Genomic DNA, 281 nt, shown 5'->3' with positions numbered 1-281 from the left:
CAAAATGCGTGTTTCTTCTGAACCCTGCCACAGAACATGGCAGACCCAGGATGTTAATGGTTGGGGGAAAGAAGTGAGTTGTAAGTATATCAGCTGTAATAATGTCCTTTTTGGGTGGGCTGTAGAAGTTTGCAAACCTCCTTGTGTCCCCCTGCTACATTTTAGGTGCTCATGAGCATGTCAGACCCCCCTCCTTCTAGGGCTTTGGTTCAATCATAGAATCATAGAATGGTTTGGGTTGGAAGGGACCTTTAGAGGTCACCCAGCCCAACCCCCCTGCA

The sequence above is a fragment of the Egretta garzetta genome, unplaced genomic scaffold (genome assembly GCF_000687185.1).
Source record: "Egretta garzetta isolate BGI_Z169 unplaced genomic scaffold, ASM68718v1 scaffold232, whole genome shotgun sequence".
Lineage (NCBI taxonomy): Eukaryota > Metazoa > Chordata > Aves > Pelecaniformes > Ardeidae > Egretta > Egretta garzetta.
This window is presented reverse-complemented; position numbering follows the sequence as displayed.